At 43.3% G+C, this 20,377-nt stretch overlaps 1 protein-coding gene across 1 annotated transcript in view; it reads left to right on the plus strand.

Annotated features, from left to right (window-relative positions):
• Positions 1 to 20,377, plus strand: part of CCL19 (C-C motif chemokine ligand 19) — a 1,093,152-nt gene that overhangs the window by 512,780 nt on the left and 559,995 nt on the right. Inside the window, exon 3 of the mRNA XM_069213346.1 lies at positions 14,750 to 15,033. The gene's annotated coding sequence lies outside the window, so the exon portion shown is untranslated. The remainder of the gene's footprint in view (positions 1 to 14,749; positions 15,034 to 20,377) is intronic.

Here is a 20,377-nt window from a genome sequence, read left to right on the forward strand (position 1 = left end):
ATGTAGGCGATGCAAAGGTTTTTCTTTCACAACTTCTTAAATTAGTATGTACAAACTTCACAAACTTTACCAAATTTGCCAACAAAAACAAAACAGCTGGAGAGGCTGAAAGTAGGTTTATGGATACAAACCTCCCCAAACCACTCTTTGGGGAAACTTTGCTTTACAAAAAAATGAGTTGTGAGATAATAAGAATATTCTCCCACAAAAGCATAGTTGTGTGAATCTTCTCTTACAGATGAAGTTGGTTAATTCAGCCAACAGTTAAATGCAAGATTGTCAACTTCACCCAACCATGAAAATCGAGATACAGTGCCAGATCGGGACAGGTCCAATAGTGTAAATTACTTGGCACTATTATATGTTGGCATTGTATAATATATGTATCCCAGCCCTTTTTAGACTTCGTGGCACTTTCCATGACAACTGTGGCTTGCTGAAAAGTGCCGGTATTACGCAAAAGGGTGTGGTAGGTCTGCTAAAGGTATTAATGCACATGGATAGCTAATTACAAAGTTCAGTGACTGTCACACTCACTGCTGATATCTGCCACGGTCCGCAGCCTCAGAGTGCTTATTCCTGCAAGGCTAACTCAGCCCTCCATCCTTCCTAGTCCACCAAACTGAACATTATTGAACTAGATCATCCTAAGGCTTGTTATTCCCAGGGCTCACTCGTGCCATTAGTCTGGTGTGAAGCAGGAGGTAAAAGCAAGGTATTGATATTACAAGTGCGGTGGCCATGCAGAGAAGGGATGCTACTGTCCATGGAAAGCAATATTACTGAGGAGACAATATTACTCTGGTCCAATAGCTCAGCGGAAGCAGAGCATCCCTGCAGAGAGCCAAAGCCACTGTGCATGGCTGCTCTGCTGAGGATTGTTGACACTGTCCAATGGGAGCATGGCTGACCTGCAGAGAAGGACAGTAGCCCATGTTTGAGATGTCCATAGCAACGTGTCACATTGAAGAAGAAGGACCACAGAGTATATTCATATGGGAACTCTTTTTTGTGTGTATTAATATGATATTCTAATTCTGAATTGGAACTCCTCGCCTAACAATTGCTTAGACACACCGTTCAGAGCGTCCATCTTTACGCCCAGTAAACAGTTTGGGGGTTTCTTCCTGGGTCTGGGTAGCTCCCTCAACGAGGACTCCAGTATTCAAGAAATTTAGTTTCTTTATTCCCAGGCTCATATGAACTTGTTAGGAAAGGTCTGTTTAAGCCTCTGCTCTCTAGATGAGAGAAAAAGGAGTATCCACCTGGGATCTGCCTGAGTATGACGTTGCCCACCCTCCTCCACTGGAAGTCTTTTGGCCCACTTCTTTTCCTATTTGTGTCTGTAGCACATATCACTAGATCCTATGTTGTGTATGGGTTTCCAGCTAGGTACCTCAGCCTGCCCATGGTGCTAAATAGATGCTCATTCTGGGGCAGTCTAAACTTACCCCAACCAGACCCTGTGAGACATCTCAGTATTTAGGCTATGACAGAATTTCTGAAGGAAGCCGGGGGAGGAAATCCTCGTTGAATTGTTGGAAACCAGGCCGCTGTAGGACAGTAAAGAAAAATTTGCTGAAACCCCCGGGTTGTGGTCCTTGTGGTGAGACATCCTCGTCAACAGGGCCTGGTATCATCAATATGAAGAAATGGTGCCCCAGCAGATAATAACAGGTTGCGTCAACAGCCCATTTAATATGAAGCCACATTTTTTCAACCATGGCTTATGCCTTCTCAAGTGATTACAGTTTTCAGCTTGGGTACAAGATGGGATATATTCATTCTTTCCGGTTCTGTTAGAAAACAGCCCCATGGTTGATGCCAGAGGCATCAGAATGAAGCCAGAAAAAGAAAGGACAAAATCAGTACACCTCAACACTCCATCATCTATCGGGATCCCTTTCAGGGACTGTAGGAAACTGGGTTATCAAGTTAGGTGGATGTCAGTCCATCACAAGCAATAATTACACACGCTTTTTAATAATTTAAACCTAGAGTCAACCCGTTAGCTATGGCACAGAGCAGACAGATTTAACATGGGTAAATATATAAAGTATTTAGCATTAAGAAAACAGCAAAATAGTCTAAATAAGACACAATGAAAATCTCACAACTAATTTCTAGAAATAGAGACCAATCTAATTTCTAGAAATAGAGACCAATTTAATAAGCAAAATGACACCACAAAGACAAAAATCCATTAGGGGGATATGAATATCCATTAGAGATTTGCATTTTTAAATATTTACGACAAAAGGTACAATACAAATGAAAGAGCCCAGCAGTAGTCACTGTTCACTTTTGACCAGGACGTGGGCAAGATTTCAGGCCAGTGCGGAAGGAGAGCAGGTCGCATGCAGCATGCAGGTCATCCTGGTTGAAAATTCTACCTTCTGACAGTCTCTGAAATGGAACTTGAAATCCTCCAGTGTGGCAAGTTTTCAAGGTGCATTTGAAGAAGTCTTTTTGAAGCTGGATAGCCTTTGGATGAGGTCCTGTTGAAGCCATTGTTTTGGTGGGTAAAGTTCAGAGTGGGAGCAATTCAGATTTCTGAGCCGCAGAAGCCCGCTAATAAGGCTGACACTTTTTGTGCCTTTGCCTGGTCAGCAGTCCTACCTTTGGATCTAGAGCCTGATTTAGAGTTTGGCTGAGGGGTTACTCTATTACAATGGTGACAGATATCCAGTCCGCTGAAATCTAAATCCCGTAGGATAGAATGGGATTTAGATTTCAGCAGACGGGATTTCCATCACCATTGTGACTGAGTAACTTACCTGCTGAGTTCTAAATCAGGCCCGTAGTCTTTTTATGGAGCTCAAAATCCTCCAGCAGGGCAAGGCTGGAGCTGTATCTGACAAAACCCTCTCGACAAAGCCCGCTGTTCCTGTCCCTCTGGAGCTCTAGAGGTCTTGCTAGTCACATAGAAGTTCAGGATACTGATCCCTGGGTCCACGTCTCGCTCCTGGGTTCAAGTGGGAGCATGCCCAGCCTTTCAGGTTTCCAAACAGGTCACAAGGAGCTGGTCCAGTCCTTTTCTGTTCTTCCTCATGTCCAGATGTGCTTGAGCTATGGGAGAAGTGCCACTTTTGTAGGTTTTACTAGCCAGTGGGTGGGATTGACTCCTCGACACCTCCTAACAGTGAGTAAAACGTTTCCAAGAGCAAAACATTCCACCTTTGCAGGACATCCTGTTTACCTCACTGCAAACCATCCAACAGTTCACTGTGTTGGTAAAATCCAAGATGACAGTCTGCCCTTGGTGGTGGCTTGTGTGCCAGCCAGGGGTGTATTTAGAGAGATGAGCAGCCCTCATCTCCTCAGCTACATCAGACCATTTCTGGGACCAGCTCCCTCTCCCACTGGCCTGGTGCCAAATTGACTACAAGGAGCCCAGGGGACAAACGGGTTCTCTTCCCTACGTCTGCCTTCACACTTAATGAAGTTCCTGAACCCTCCTCTGCTGCCCTTCCTAAGCTGACAAGGTGTCATGTACCTTACATCTAGAGAACATGTAGAACACTTCACTAACAGTGCAACATGCAGATCAAGGGATGTAGCTATCAGAGCAGCTGATTCAGTGTCACCAGCCCCCAGGGATCTGAGTGCACCCTGCATTGCAAAAATAGTTTAGCACCTCCACCTACAACTCACCACCTAGTTGTCTTATAGTAAGCTCACTTTAGTGTTTGACTCATAGCATGCAACGCACTTGATGTAACAGTCTCTCTTATGGTTTTGAATGTAGTCTGTTTACAGGAAACATGGTCTTGTGATGTAATTGAACTTCTTGGGCTCCAAGCCGTATCAAAAATTGAAGGAAGTGGTAGGAGAGGGCGCCCAAAGAGAGGCTTAATGCTTGCTGCTTCAATTAGCTTAAACTGTGCTGTTAATTGACATCTTTCCAAAGCCACAGTGCAACATTGTCCATACATTTTAAAGAAACGACTGAGAAATAAATGTGATCCTTCCTATAAAACAGTCTCTCAACCCTATCCAGTTTTGGCCCATGATACTGGCCCAGCGTGCTTGAAAACATTTACCATTAATTGTCGGAATGTCCTTGGGGAAGAACCTCCAAACTCCAGGGCCCGCCACAAAAGTGGGGTGGCAGAGGCACTTTGACTTAGGGCCCCATGCATTGTGGGGCCACCCCCTCCTGTTACAACATGCTTCCTCACCTGTTCCTTGTTTAATGCAGCTATTGCAGCAGCTCTACCAAGTGATACAAAAATCTGTATTTTCACTTTCTCCGGAGAACTTGTCATCCAAATGACGAGCTGCTTCTTGGATTACAAACCTACGAGAAGCCCCAGTTGTACCATACGAACCCATATGAACTCTGCTGGGGTTTGGCCGCCAGCCCTACGCTTCCCACATGTTTGCCAAGTCATCTGCAAACTCCCCATTGAAACTCCCAGTAAAATTCTTTTATTTCCTTCATCCAGTTAAGGGGATATTATATGTGAAAATAGACACCTTCTAATTTTACTCTAAATATTTTTTATCTAACCTAAAGTGAGGCTCAGCATGATGTTTGTGTTCTGGATACCACAAAACCTTCGGTCATGCCTGGTAACTAGGAGTGGACGAAAAATTCCGCTCTGCTGATGGAGTTTGCAGAGCTTGCCTATTCAACTTTCTGCTTGGCTGCAGAGATCCAGCAAAACACCACCAACTGCCATGTGGGGAAGTTTTTTTTTTGTTGTGCAAGTCTTGCCAACATTAAGTTGCTGAGCACGAATTTGCATCCCCTAGTGCAATTTGTTGGCTGCCATAACACATCCTGGCGAGATTTCTCAACTCTTTGCACGTTGCGACCATTCACGTTGAGGAAGCTGCCGCTCGAGTAGAAAATCTACTGTAGCGGCAGAAAGAAACCACACTGTAGCACTCCGCGTGGTGCTGTTCATGCTGATTTTACAGAGTGGAACAAGCTCCTCGCACTAAAAATCAACAGGAGCAGTGCGACTGCCCAAATTCCACCCGCTCGCTTAACACTGCAAAATCTTGCTGAAACTCTACGGAATTCCACAGAGTCAATCTCGGTGAGTTCCGCCCACCCCTACTGGTAACACGATGGACAACTCTGAGGCCTGAGCTCATAGGGCCTTCTCCACCTCAGGTTTACTGTAGTCACAAACCCGTTAGATCTATTTATTTATTTACTAACCTGGTAAAGTCTTACTGATGGCATATATTAAACCGACACATATCAGGAAGCAACAGACACATTTCTTTAACTGTCCTATAAAATACGCTTAGTTGTACCTGTTTGTTAAAAGATACACATGTTCACTTATACATGAGAGAGAACCTCCAGTTCAATCACTTATTGGCCAGGTTGTCACAAACTTGCACTTTGTAATCACCGTTGTTTTGCTTCAGTGCCCTGCTGCATTGTCGCAGTCATAGCACTGATGCCGCTAAGCATGCCCTTGCACCTCGACCTTGTCCAATTCGTCTATGCACTTGCTTTAGTGAATGCTGGGGGCTGTGATTATTTGAACTGCTAATGTTACTAAGTGTCACTGCGCTGAGATGCCCAAGTTGCACCATAAGGGTGGCTTGTTTACGCATCTGGTTAGTGCTCATTTGCGTTGCTGGTGTGTGGTTAGAGTGCACATGAATAACAGATCCCATGAGCCTGTTTCTGTCCGTGACCTGCATCTCGGTCTCTTCCAGGTATCACCCAGGTGTTGCAGATGTTGTGGCCATGGGCCTTCCACGGAGCAGGCCTAGGTTTGGTGATGGACTCGAACCAGGCCACAATTACCTGAGGCAGGTAAGTGCCAATAACAAGGAACGGATGATGACCCCCCCCCGCCCCAAAATTTCCAAAGCCAAGCACTGTGATGACCCCCCCCGCACCGAGAGTGGCCGCCAAAGCCCCACCAGGCCTCGCTTCATAGGCAATGGTAATCCCGAGAGACAGGCGTAGGAATGACCATTGGGGCCTGTTCCGTTCCTGTGTGTCTGTTAGGGCAGTAGACACATGGCACACTGACCCTTCTTACTCTCTGTCATCTGAGAAAAAACAGGAAGTCACAGGCTCATGGGTGTCCACCAATGCTTCCTCCATCTGCAATGGCCCAGGTCTGAGTCTGGATCTGAGAGAACAGCAGTGACAGCCACTAGAAGGTTACACATTTTATCTACCTAAATACGCTCCCTTCAGGAATGAGAAGCCATTTTCTAACCCAAACAATCATTTTACTCGCGATTTTCAAAGATGGAGAATTAAATAGTCCCACTTCAGAACCATACCTGGACTCCTTATGCCTGCCCTGTCAGCGGTCCGGAGTCTGCGCGTAGTTACACCTGCCGGACAAACTAGACCCCGCACATCACCGGAAGCAAGATGTTCTGCAGAAATGTTTCGCATAGAGTTAAACGTTCCGAACAGAGCCACCAAACGTTGTGGAAAAGGACATCAACATACACATATCCTTTAGATTTACTGCAAGAGTTTTAACCTTTACATTAGAGCGTTCTCCCATAGACACAGCAAGGAGACAAGTCCTTGATGCATCAGGCGCCGTGTTCCCTAGTAAGATGGTTCCACGCGGGGTGTGTCTGTAACCATGTGACACGTTTAACATACATTGGAGGGCGCACATTTTTCATTTCGGTTGCTGCCACGGAGATTGCTCCAATGCACCACTTTTCTGGCCCGTTGACCTGCAACCTTCTACCACTGGTATGTACGTCTGTCTTCCACAGGAGAAACAGAGGAAAGACTATAAAAAATAATTGCAAGCTAAAATTCTTAGGGCCGTTATGATGGAGTATGTCCACCTTCTTCATTTCACATTTTTATAAAGTGTCACTTAAAGTCTCTGTCAGCACGCCGTTGAATAAAACAAAATGGAGTCCAAAGGTATCCCCTTCCATAGAACCAATAACAAATCCATTTGCCTAAAGAATGCATTAACTTTTATTGTTAACGATTGAAACACAAGCTTAGCTGTCTGCTAAACAGGTTCTGAGGCCTCATTCTATGAAAATCCAAGGACTGGATGCTATCGGGTGGAGTTGGCCAATCAGGCAGTGCACGAAGGTCAGCGTGTGGGCCGTTTGTATGGTCTGGCCTGACATCCCAGCTGTTGCCAGCAATTATCTGAGAATCTCCAGGACAGGGCTTTGGCTCCGCCCACATGTTGGAAACCAGTAGTACATGTTTTGATTGGGAAGAGGTTGTGTCCTTTCACAAAAAAGGGCTTGCCCTACACACAGCTGTGATCATTTTGTTTATCCAGCTGCCTGAGCCTGACCTTTCAGGTTCACACATATGACATTGTAATGCTTTTAAAGTATATAAAAGTGTTAGGTAATGTACTGCCATTTGATAAAGTTTGTTTTGACCAATGACTTTGTGTTTCACCACTGCGCATATTAGTTGCTCAATGTTCACCAGTAGCACATGGTATGTTTTGTTCAGTTGAGCCGCCTATTGGCTTTGACATGGCATTAGCCATTACTTTCAGTTTACCCGCCTATGGGCTTTGACATTGCATTAGTCATTACATTCTGTATTCTGCCTATTGGCTTTGACATGCTGTATCCAGTCTAGCCGCCTATTGGCTTTGACATTGCATTCCTATTGGCTTTGACATGATGTATTCAGTTTAGCTGCCTATTGACTTTGACATGCTATTAGATATTCTGCCTATTGGCTTTGACATGATATTATATATTGCATTTTGTATTCAGCTTAACTGCCTATTGGCTTTGACATGATATTATACATTACATTTTGTATTCAGCTCCGCTGCCTATTGGCTTTGACATGATATTATACATTGCATTTTATATTCAGCTCAGCTGCCTATTGGCTTTGACATGATATTATACATTGCATTTTGTATTCAGCTCAGCTGCCTATGGGCTTTGACATGATATAAGACATTGCATTTTGTATTCAGCTTAGATGCTTATTGGCTTTGACATGACACTAGACATTGCATTTGATATTTAGGTTAGCTGCCCATTGCCTTTAACGTGGAGTTAGACATTGCAGTTGAGAATCCAAGCTGTATTTTTCCAAGCTGTGTTTTTGCACAAGAGAACCAAGATGTTTTGTTCTCACAGTAGACTAGACCTGATAAGAGAGAGTACATGGATGTTTTTCTCTCCGCTTGAGCTTGGGAACAGGAGTAGTCTTGGAGACCTGGCCAGTCTCCAAAAGGCTTGCTCAGTTTTCCAGGTCTGAGAGGAGGGGGCACACCTTTGTAACGAATGACACAGGCTGCAGAGATTTAGATTCGAATCTGCCGGACCTCGTGCTGGAGCTTGGCGCCAGCTGCCAGCAATCCCGTGTGGGTAGATGAATCTCTTTCTCGCGGCTGACAGGGGGTCATCAGCTTGCAGACCTTAGAAAGATGAAGCTGTAAATAGTTTCCCACACGGTGAAGTATTTGTTTTGCTTTGCATTCAATATCTTATAAATATAACCTGCTGTGTATATTGCAAACTGATATATTTTGTTTGATTAACGCGGGCTTGAAAGCTACTAATTCGTCATTCATAAATATTGTGGTTGGGGAAGAATTAACAACAATAAAAGTCTTCTTTGACCTCAGAAGTGCATTTCTGTTGTGTTATGTTAGTGCTTAAAAACTAGCTAAGAGGAAAGCACTACAATTGGTACCAGAAGTGGGGTCGGTCATTAAGAGGTGATTAAGAGGGTGTTGACGAGTTGGTAGATTTCTAAGTGCACACTTTAAAAGTGTAATTGTTTTTTTGTTGTTTGGAGAATTACAGGAATTGTTTTTTTGTTTGGAGAATCACAGTAGCACGGCAGACCATGTCTGAGAATGCATGTGTTGTTAAACTGCCCGATGGTGCTCGGAAAAACTGTGAATTGTTTTCTGTTTGGGTAATTACAGAAGCACGACAGACCATGTCTGAAAATGCATGTGTAGCTAAAATGCCTGATAGTGTTTTGAGAAATAATTTCTGTTGTACATATGTAGAAAACGTGTCTTTTGGAAGTAATGATGACAGAAAGGTCTGGATACCTTTATCTGCTTACAGAGAAATGCAGGAGAAATGTAGGAAGTTGGAACATGAAAATAGGAATTTACGTGAGCAAATTAGCCCGACTGAAAGTTATAAAAAGGCTGTTTTAGAAGAATCTTTCTTGTCCCATTCCAGTAATGAGGGGGTTAAGACAGCTCCGAGCTGCACTGAGTTTTCGTGTGAGCCATGGTTTTTGGCAGTGAAAGCGCATTCCTTAACTGATAACACGAAGAGAGCTCAGAATGTGATTTACGAGTTACTGTTGCAAAATGCACAAGTAAAACGAAAGATTTTAGAGAAAGAGACACCGAGTTGCATTAGCTTGTTTGATTTTTGGAAACAGAAAAGCCCTCATTTGAGTGAAATCCTAACACTTTTGTATATGGTCACTGTGAAAAATTATATGCAGCTGCGCGCTTGTGATTTGGCAAATGAAATAATGCAGACTTCAGGTTTCTGCGCAGTGCAAGAAGGAAAAACTGATGTACATGTAAATCAAGAACAAGGAAAGAAAATAGTGCCCCTAGCTAGGATCATACACTGGATCTGGTACTTGCAAGACAGGGCTAGAGTACCACAGATAAAAGAGTTACCGGTGAAATTGTGTGCACCATTTGAATTCGTGTCCACTGAACATAAAAAGCATGTTTGTTTTACTAATGATTCATTGACTGAAATGTTGTTTTCTGGCACAGTAGAAGGAACAGCGTTGTATAATGTGTGTCAGATTTTAAAGCAAGAGCTACGTGAGATGTGTCATTTTTACGCTGATTTTTGGTTCATTGCTAATGTTTTAGCACCTAACTGGTTCAATTACCTTGCAGATGTTAATGAGAAAAATTCAGAGAGAGAAGTGTTCACCCAGAATTCTGCCTTAGTGGGGATGGCTAAGTGGGTGCCCCAGAAATGTGAACAGCTGAGAGAAAAAGCCACTTACAGGTGGGCAGAGATGAGAGAGATGCACATTCCCCTAGATTTGATAAAAACTGTGCAGCACGCACAAAAGCAATCTGTCATGCAAGCAGTCACAGAGCAGTTGGGGAGAGGAAAGTTACCAGAACAGAAATGGCAAATTGATCAGGTTTTAGGGAGAGTGATTGTTGCAAATTACCAAGGAAAAATCGAAATTATGCTGATACCTAGAAAATAATCTGATTCATTCATACAAATTGGAGACAGAATGGCCCAACTTGGCAAAAATGCAGTGAATGGAGGTTTGGTAAAGAATGAGTCTGCCCCAGCCCTTCTGACAGTGCAAGAAAAGGGAAGCTGTGGCGCAGCAGATAAAAACCTCAGTGCTGATGTGTGGGCTGAAGCCCCAAGTGATCCTCCAGAACCTGCAGAAAATATACCAAAGGGCCTCAAAAACGTCCTGCTGATTATAAAACAGGGAAAGAAAGAGGAAGGGTGCAGTTTAAATGAAAAATGTTATTTGCAAGAAAAGTCATACTTGTTTCTTTTGCAGATTCTACCACGTTTCGCCACTGTCCCTGAGTGTGCTGTGTGGTCTCCCTTCCGGTATGTGCGTGTGGGGTCGGGGAAGGGACCGAATCCCCAACCTGAACCTAGCTGAGTAAAGTGCCAGCACCATGGATCCATTTTGCGCAAACTGCGCCTTCAGTTCAAGTTCAACTTGTTTGATTGCATTCTTCCACTGGAACTAAGCTGTGATTTTTTTTTTTTTTCCCTCTCATATGGAACTCTGACTTTTGCTTATCTTCCAGCAAACCTTTCAGGTGGACCGTGCCCCTTTACATGAGTAGAACTCATGCCACATCAAATTGCTAACACTGTTGAATTAGAGACTCATTCAGAGTACAAATTGCTCAGTCTTTTCTGTGTAGATGTATCTGATGTGAAAGGTTATGAGATCAATGTGTTAATTCACTTCTATTGCTTTACAGGGATTGTTTTGATCATTCAAATGTGACTTGCTGATAATGTTTTTTTTTTTGTGCTGATGTTTTTTGTTTTTTGTTTTTGTTTGAAACAAGAGATATGTGAAACAAAAATTCATTGGTCAAAGGGCGGAATGTACTGCCATTTGATAAAGTTTGTTTTGACCAATGACTTTGTGTTTCACCACTGCGCATATTAGTTGCTCAATGTTCACCAGTAGCACATGGTATGTTTTGTTCAGTTGAGCCGCCTATTGGCTTTGACATGGCATTAGCCATTACTTTCAGTTTACCCGCCTATGGGCTTTGACATTGCATTAGTCATTACATTCTGTATTCTGCCTATTGGCTTTGACATGCTGTATCCAGTCTAGCCGCCTATTGGCTTTGACATTGCATTCCTATTGGCTTTGACATGACGTATTCAGTTTAGCTGCCTATTGACTTTGACATGCTATTAGATATTCTGCCTATTGGCTTTGACATGATATTATATATTGCATTTTGTATTCAGCTTAACTGCCTATTGGCTTTGACATGATATTATACATTACATTTTGTATTCAGCTCAGCTGCCTATTGGCTTTGACATGATATTATACATTGCATTTTGTATTCAGCTCAGCTGCCTATGGGCTTTGACATGATATAAGACATTGCATTTTGTATTCAGCTTAGATGCTTATTGGCTTTGACATGACACTAGACATTGCATTTGATATTTAGGTTAGCTGCCCATTGCCTTTAACGTGGAGTTAGACATTGCAGTTGAGAATCCAAGCTGTATTTTTCCAAGCTGTGTTTTTGCACAAGAGAACCAAGATGTTTTGTTCTCACAGTAGACTAGACCTGATAAGAGAGAGTACATGGGTGTTTTTCTCTCCGCTTGAGCTTGGGAACAGGAGTAGTCTTGGAGACCTGGCCAGTCTCCAAAAGGCTTGCTCAGTTTTCCAGGTCTGAGAGGAGGGGGCACACCTTTGTAACGAATGACACAGGCTGCAGAGATTTAGATTCGAATCTGCCGGACCTCGTGCTGGAGCTTGGCGCCAGCTGCCAGCAATCCCGTGTGGGTAGATGAATCTCTTTCTCGCGGCTGACAGGGGGTCATCAGCTTGCAGACCTTAGAAAGATGAAGCTGTAAATAGTTTCCCACACGGTGAAGTATTTGTTTTGCTTTGCATTCAATATCTTATAAATATAACCTGCTGTGTATATTGCAAACTGATATATTTTGTTTGATTAACGCGGGCTTGAAAGCTACTAATTCGTCATTCATAAATATTGTGGTTGGGGAAGAATTAACAACAATAAAAGTCTTCTTTGACCTCAGAAGTGCATTTCTGTTGTGTTATGTTAGTGCTTAAAAACTAGCTAAGAGGAAAGCACTACAGGTAACTAGATAGCTTATGTTGTTTTTCTCTGGCAGCAGCACAGATGGGAGTGGGCAGTCATTAACCTGCATGGATTTTTAGGTCTGTCTTGACAGTGCAATAGCCACTTGACCATTTAACCTACACCAATATAATGCTGCAGTTCTTTGCTTCAGCAAAATACATCTCCATTCCACTGCTATTTACTTGGAATGGTGGTAACGGGTGAACACTTTTATTTTGGTGCCTGGGACTATTTTCTGATTGAGTCTGACCATAGATGCCATTGTGAGTGCATAACTACAATGCCCACAATGCAACGGGAGACCAGAAAGTGAAGAAGGGCTACTGAAGACTAGAGGCGCACCTGAAAGCTTTTAAGGATGGTTTGATGGAGCACGCCCACACAGTGCCTTTTGTATTCCCATCTGTTTAACAACACGTTTGTCTCCGTTGTGTGGTGGGTGGTTTGAAGCCCATACGCTGGGACAGAGAGTTCTCTTTAAAAAGAGAACAAAACATAGGAGGAAAGCGAACAAAGGCGCTGGAGCAGAAGCATGGAAACTAGAACATAAGCAATCAAGCCTTAGAAAGGGACCGCCGCCCTCGAAGTGCTCAACAGCGGAGTCATTAGCCACCGCCAGACATGCAAACCCACCATGACTTTTTATTATTCTCTCTCTCTGCCTCACAAACCCTGTAACAAAACTAAAAGTGCATGAACATGTTTTGTCAAGATGCATTACTTAAAAGCTTCCTTAAAAAAATGTATAAAGCCTTACCTGAAGCATCGTTGGCTAGAGTGACAACATCACATACCATATTGTAACAACATCAGCACTATGAATTATAGATGCCGGAAATGGCATGACTTTCCCTTTCATGTTATATGTAAATTATGTTGTACTGTAATGTTTATTTAGCACTTACTACCCCCTATGTGGGGCACTGAAGCGCTTGCCTACATGGGTAACACGCTACACTGTTTAGGATGTGTGGTTGGAAGTTGTGTTGTCCTGTGCGGGAAGTGTTTTTGTGTCATTCTTGAGGACCACTGAGGTGTGGTTATTGTGCAATGAAATACAGCGCTTAGCAGTGTGATGGATGAACAAGTGCGAGTGATAGGCACGCAGTTTACGGTTTTCAGTAAGTTGGCAGCTTTGAGCAGCTCTCAGTCCACTTAACTGGTTACCGCACTGAGTTGTAGATTCTGAGATATTTTGTTTAAAGTTAATGGTACTGAGCAGGGAGAGGTTAAAGGGACAAGTGATGGAGAGATCTTCTGGGTTAGACTTTGTAAATACCAATTGTTATTGTGTGATGTTAAGAATCGTCATAGTAAGTAGCTAGTTGAACCGTCAGTAGTGGACTACATTAAACTCCTGCATTGTGTGCCATGCAGCAGATCTCTTCAGTTATTCAATGCCTGTTTAGGTTGTGATGGGTGGTTTATTGTCTGTGTACTAGTATAGTACTGGGTGATGGACATGTCCCTTAGCAGTTTTGTCTTATGTGAAAGTCAAGAGTGGCAAGCACTGAAAGGGAATTATTATGCAGCATGTGTGAACTACAATCGACTACCCAATCACTGAATGTTCTGATATTGCTATTGGTGGAGTTATATATTCTATTTGTATTAAAATTGCATTTATATAGCACTTACTCCCCCCATAAGCTGTGTTGTAGCACTTTACACTGGGCAGCCCACTGAGCCAGAGTTCAGGGTTAGTATTTTTTGTTTTGATTATTTGTTTGTTATTAGGATTCGTTTTGCTTTCTTAAGGAAACCATGCAATTATTTACAACAGTTTCTTTCTGGTAGATTTAATTAATTAATTAATTAATAGGAGCTGCTTTGGTCTTTCGAAGGGGGATGGGATATGTGAATTAATTTGTTGGCTTGCGGTTTTAATAGATGAGCTTCAGAAGATAAGGGTTTGTTAGAATTCAGAGCATGACTTGTAACACATAGGTTGTGGTCTTTGAGGTGAGGGGCGGGTCATTTGCACAGATATGGTTCAAGCCAAAACATATATTTGAGTTAGAGCAGGCTGCGCTCAGAGAGCGGAGGCATTCAGAGAATGAAAAGGAAAGAGAGATGCGTTTGAAAGAAAAAGGTGAGCTGACAACCAGAAGTTTTTAGATCAAGTTCAGTTTTCATGCTTTGTTTATAGGTATACTGTACCTCTTTCCTCACCTGTACCTTTGTTCCTAGTCCCTCTACTCCCCACTCTACCTCTGTACTCACTCTTACCTTCTCCCCCCTCTACTCACCCATCCCACTGTCTATTGTGTACATGGCACCGACCCGTTTCAGGTGGGAAACTCCCAAATTTCGAAGCCAAAAATAGCTTTATTTTAGCAGTCTCCTGCCAAAAGTTCCTCTGCTTTAATGAAAATTTGTGAAGGAAAAAACAGTCCCCTGTTTCTTTTTCAAAATCTCACTCTTTCTAATTTCAGAATGTTGGCCACGACCTAGGACCCACCTACCTCAACCACTGCATCAACTTCTACTCCCTCCGCAGACCTCTCCGCTCAACAAGCACTAGCCCCCGTACCCTGCATACGGAAGACCTCAGCTGGTGGAAGATCCTTCGCCTGCCTCGCGGCAAAGAGCTGGAACACCCTGCCCCTGCACCTCTGACAGTCACCATCGCTACCCCAATTCACAACGGACCTTAAAACCTGGCTCTTCCACTGAAGCTCAGAGGACAAACCCCCTTAGCGCCTTGAGACCCTTACGGGTGAGTAGTTGCGCTTTATAAACCCTGATTTGATTTGGTTTGTATGTCCCCCCCTCTCTCTCTTTACTCACTGCACCACCACCCATCTCCTCCCCTTATCTCTCTATTTACTCACCTGTAGCTTCAACCCTAGTCCCTCTCCTTTGCTCTCTGTCTCTTTACTCACCTGAAACCTCCACACTGGCCACTTCTCGCCCTCTTTATTCACTCATTCCTCAGCAGAGGCTGCAGTGACCACCTGTCCACCACTCATATACAGGTAAATGGTGTGTACAGTACATTGTGGACAGCTGGACACCTCCATGTCATGCACACTGGGTAACATAGTCCCTATTTTTATGTGGCCACTAGGGCAATCAGGCAATGACAGATGGGCTAGCTTCACAGTCCAGTGTGTGGTTTTTTTGACTGTTTGTAGGCCTGTTTTATGGTTTGCTGGTTTACTGGTAATTTCATTGATATGCCTGCAGCAAGCTCAGATGCGTGCAGTCTCCCATTCTGTGCAAAACACTTGCCGGGCGTGTTTTTATAAGCCCAAACCTGCTCCAGTTGCACTAATGAGAGACACTTTCATTTTGGTGCTGGACCTATTTTCAGTCCCAAAAACAACAAGGTGATGGATGGAATGCTTGAATTAATGTCAGCCACTGGCCGTTGCTCGGGTCGCATCCCAATCCATTGGTTTTTTTGCCCACCAGTGTCCTAACTAGGGTGAAAGCGGTCCTACGTTGCTTGTGTTCTGGTTCACAGAGAACCTGGCCTGGCAGTTCGGGCTGGACTGAAGACTGATTTATATATTGCTGAGTTCAAACTGAGGCGGCATCTTGGGCAAAAAAAAACGATGGATTGAGATGTGACCCGAGCGATTGCTAGTGACTGAGCTTAATTCAAACATTCCATCAATCACCTTGTTCTTTTTGCATTTTCAGTCCCTGTTCGACCCTAGTGTCCACTTCTGATGTCAAACATTCATACTGCCAGGCACAGGTTTAATGGGAAGTGGTTTGTTTGCCTTTGGAAACAGGTGTACATTCCAATTTTACATAGAAGAGAATCTCATAGTTTTATAAACTTGTTTTGTACAGTGCTCACAAGTTGCTTGGGAGCAGTGCTTAATTTGGGCTGTTGTTTGCCAGTGGGGCCCACTGGCACTTTTTTGGGGGGACCAGCACTTATTTCGCCTCATTGGATTTTGACCCAAAGCAAGTGACAGAAAAACACAAAAAGGGAAAGAGGAGGAAGAAAAAGTAGAAAAAAGAAAGAAATCAAGAGTAACATAAACCTAAGATAATGAGATAAAGGGGCAGAGATTGTCTGGTGATGGATGAAAGTGGCATGAAGTGGAGTCAAAACTGAGCAGCCTTGGTATTTAGCACCCCAGACATTCAACAGCACCACCTGCGGGCTTCCAAGCAAAACTTTGGGCACAGCACTTACTGTGTTACAAATTAAGCACTGACTTCAGAACGCTTGGTCCAGCAGGTTGCACGGAGACTTGAATGCTTCACTGGATGCTTGGGTTGCAGAGTAGGAAGGAGCGTGTCTGTGCTTCCAGGGATTGTGATGTGGTCCAAGGGACGGTACTTCTTAAAAACATCTTTAACCACAGCCTTTTGGAAGGACAGAAAGCAGCCAGGCCCATGAAATTAGGAGGGTAATGCTTATTCAGTCTGGAGCTGCCCGCTTTGGGGTCATACCACTGGACATAGCAAAGCACCAGGTGTTGAAGGGGTTTAGGCAGTTTACCCAGAAGGCTTTATAGTTGTGCATAACATTTGAATGGTATGGTTTGCTCCACCGGGAACCATTGGACTTCTTTGAGAAGGGAGTGATGTCATCCAGTTTCCCTAGATTGAGGGGAAGCCAGTCTGCATTATTCTGTATCCTCCTGGATTTCTGCACCTTATTAGATTCTCCGGCTTAGACTATGTTACAGTAGGCTATTGAGCGTAGCGAAAGAGACTCAGTCATCTCTAACCAACAGTTTGACTGTAGCAGTGGTAGAGCCTTCCCCAGCATGCATGCTTAGTGGGCTTCCCAGATGTGTTTCTTCAAGGCTGGCTTACTACAGGTCAAGATATGGGAAACTGGGAAGCTGGGATGAGCTTTGTAATGTTACAGTTTAACTAGATTAAATCTAGTGTTCACATAACTATGGATGGCAATTGATCTAACAGAGTGACAGCAAATTTACTCTCTAAAGATCAATATGCATGTCAGCCTCGATTGTGGGTACTTGGTCCAATAATTCCAATAGACTAGCTGCACAGTTCCTTTTCTGTAATTTGTCATGTGAGCCTTGAAGGAGGGCAAACAGAGTTAATTACTTTATTTAGAAGGCAGAATGCAGGGACTTTACCCTGAAGCATAGCAGAGTACAGATTCACTTACTTTATTTTAAGCGCTTTAACTAAGGATGTCCTTTGTCGGCGTTCACTCCTGATGACTGCTAGTTTACTAGCATCAGTGAAGGATTGCTGGTGAGGGCGTGCGTTTGTGTAAGTGCTCCTGGAGGACTTTTTAATAGTACTCTGAGGCCGATTAGGATTACACTGATGTGGCGTGCATGTCAGTCTGAGGCCATTTTTTATATTTACTAAGTGACCCGCTCTAAGAGGCCATCTTGGTTAGCGGTCTAGTCACTGGGCACTTGGCATTAGCAGGCAGGACCCTGCCTATTTGCGGTGACCCGACTGCTCCAAAGACAAGCCCGTCTGCGCCCGTCCATGCTCAGCGTGTGCCGCGATGCTCAAACATCGTCAGTGGGTAAGGGGTCGCCTGTCTATTACAGACCAGGGTGCATGGTATACTCAAACACCTCTCAAAGTAGCAACCAAACTACAGCCTAGTTCCCAGGAACGTAGAGACACAATTACTCAGCTGTACAAACCTACTGACTTGTTGGATAGACCACCCTTTCCCGATGTACAGAATTGAGCTTTGCGCCCCTGGTAGAACATGCCGTAGGAGTATGCTTCACCGTAACACCTCAGCTACGGAGGTACTATTGAAGGGGAGTCAAAAAGAGCATATGTTCACTAGTACTATAAAATAGATGTATTTTTTTAACAAAATAATAATGTAAGTACATTTTATCAAAAGCGATTGAGTTTACGAAGGTGTCTTAAAAGCATGTCATCGGTCGAATATTATTTTGTTTGACCCACTGCCATCACCAGTTTCGCAAAGTTTTCTGTTTCCTCACGGCAGTATAGAGAAAAATCAGATTGATCCCAAATTGTGTAAATAGAAAAGAAAAAAAAGAAAGAAAAAACTAATCGGAAGTCGTCAAAGGGTTAAAAACCTTTCTATGTTCAAAAGCAGCCTAATTTTATACTGAAGCATTGTACATGTTTCTACACATTCCCATGTTCAAAAGTCATATCATAAGAAGTCTCATAGTTTAACAAAGATTATTTTACATGCATCTAACACCAGTTTCTTCATTTAAGTTTCCAAGGATAAAACTATTCGTGCCTCTAATTGCAAGAATGAACAAAGTATTTGGGGCATATTTACAAACCCCTAGCGGCTCCTTGTGCAACATTAGCATCATTTTGTTTACGCTAATTTGGCCTTAGGCATTTTTGCCACGCTGTATTTACACATGCATGATTAGCGCCACTTTGCACTCCCTTGCGCCACATTATGCCTATGTCAGGGATAATGTTTGCAAGGGGGGCGTACCGGCACTAGGAGGGTCGCAAAAATGGCACAGTGAAATTTACAGCATTATACTGCACCATTTTTGGTGTTAATTTTAATGCCTGGTCCAAGCAGGCATTAAAATGATGCACCCATAGTAACCTATGGGCCTCCTTGTGACGCTAGTGCATTAAAGTGGTCCTAACGACCGCCATGGTGCGCGGTATTGTAAATACGACGCACCCATGGTGTCGTTGGGTTGGGCAGGGGTAACGCAAGCAAACTCGCGCATCAGGGCTGATGCGCCAGTTTCTTGTAAATATGCCCCTATGTTTATTCACATATTTTTCCATTCGTTTTGTCTCGTAAATCAGACTCACATCCAGAATTTGAATTGGAGCAGAGCCATCTCTTAACATTCATATCGATATGATCAAACGATTCATTCCTCAACTCTAATGTGACCTCATGAGAGTGGGGCGAGAGAAGAGGTTCTTATAAAAATATCAACTTTATTATTACCTGGAAGCTATACATATTGCATTTATATACATTGAAAATACAATACGAGCTATTTTGGCATTTTCTAAGAATGTGGTTCATTTTGTTTTTGGCAACCTCATTTGTTTGCCACTGGTTCTGAGGGAAGGCTGGTCTTGCCTGTAGTACAGCTTTAATTCAACTTGAGACAAAAATACTCCTTTTATTTACAATTTCCCTCATATAGTTTCCATTCCAGTATTCTAAAGGTCACTTTCATCTAATTCAGTAAATGTTGTTTTTACTATTCTGTATTTAAAAAAAATAACAGATGGCAGCTTTCAGACACCTCAGCTACATACCTTCACTTCTTGTTCTGAATATAACAGTGTTTCCTGCTGACCTTTCATGCTTGCTTGTAACATTCAAGCTGCTTCCACTGCCTTCAGGCTGTCTGACAGGTCCACAGATCATCCTAAATCTCAGCAGTCTAGAGGGGAATGTGAGCGATTGCAAACTCAATAATCCTTAATTCAAGTGCAATGCACATACATTTCGTGTGAAAGCCTTTTCCTTTCTTACAACAGATACTACCAGATCATGCAAACCTCTTTATCATTTAGTGGGAAAGCAGTTTCTAGCCTAATAATGGTAGCGACATTTTTAGGCCACTACGTTTCCCTCCAACATAGGACATTTCTGTTCCAGAAAGCGCTTTCCCAAAATCTAGCTCTGTCTTCATTTCTCACTTATCGGTGTTCACCAATGTTTCCGGTGAGTGGCACTGGTACTTATTTTTGAGGGCCGGCCCTTATTGTTCTGCCTCAAGCATTTACTGCGAGCAAAAGCCACATATAGGAAAGATGTAGGAAGAAGAGAAAAAAGAAAAAGCGCCCCAGAGGAAGAAAGCAGAAAGCTGCAAGAGTGAGCTGAAGGGGCAGGGAGTGGCTGTAAATGGATTAAAGAGGCCCGAGATGCCTTCATGATTATGCTGCCTCAGTATTCCGTGCTTGCACATTTAATTGCAGCAGCCGTGTGTTGCAGAGGAGCGCTTTGGGCACCGCAATGCTTTTATTTACAAATTAAACACTGGGGTTCAGCCAACGCTCAGCCGCACTCCAAGGCATTTGCTGGCTAGGGGAACAGGGAAATGAGTATGTAGTTTGTGGGTTAATTTAGATCTCCAGTAAGTGTTTTCAGTAGCGGCAGGATGCTGGTG

The sequence above is a fragment of the Pleurodeles waltl genome, chromosome 1_1 (genome assembly GCF_031143425.1).
Source record: "Pleurodeles waltl isolate 20211129_DDA chromosome 1_1, aPleWal1.hap1.20221129, whole genome shotgun sequence".
Taxonomy (NCBI): Eukaryota; Metazoa; Chordata; class Amphibia; order Caudata; family Salamandridae; genus Pleurodeles; species Pleurodeles waltl.